This window comes from Microtus ochrogaster, chromosome 2, assembly GCF_000317375.1.
Source record: "Microtus ochrogaster isolate Prairie Vole_2 chromosome 2, MicOch1.0, whole genome shotgun sequence".
Taxonomy (NCBI): Eukaryota; Metazoa; Chordata; class Mammalia; order Rodentia; family Cricetidae; genus Microtus; species Microtus ochrogaster.
The window spans coordinates 73929381-73929903 of record NC_022010.1 but is presented as its reverse complement, the minus strand read 5'-3'; positions in this window follow the sequence as shown (position 1 = coordinate 73929903).

The window sequence follows — 523 nt, the reverse complement described above, 5'->3', positions numbered from 1 at the left end:
CAGGAATGCCAGCCCACAGCTCCTACTACAAGACCCTGTTGAGGTAAAAACAATAACCACTATATTGGAGAATTTTATTACTGGTGTTTGGTAATCATAAGACCAAGGTCTAGATATGGAATAACAATTTTACTCTACAAACTACAAGAATTAAAAGAAATAATCAAAGCTGAACTCTATTTTTATGTTGTATAGTATAGTACAACAATCAAACTTGTGTTTAAGCAAAAAGTATGAAATTTGTTCCTATGATCAGCATTCATACTTTTGTAACCAACATCATAATCATAATAAGAAATGGTAGCATCATTTCCAAAGGTTCCCTTGAGCCTCCTTTAGTCTGTCTCCTCCTTCTCTCATACCTTCAACTACTTCTACTAAAGGTTTGTGTTATGATTTATAGTTTTTCATTTCCAAGGATTTTATTTGGAAAAAATACAGTAGTTAGTCTTTTCTATCTGTGGTCAGGATAATAATTTTGAGAATAATCAACATTATTGAAAATATGTAGTTTGTTCCTGCT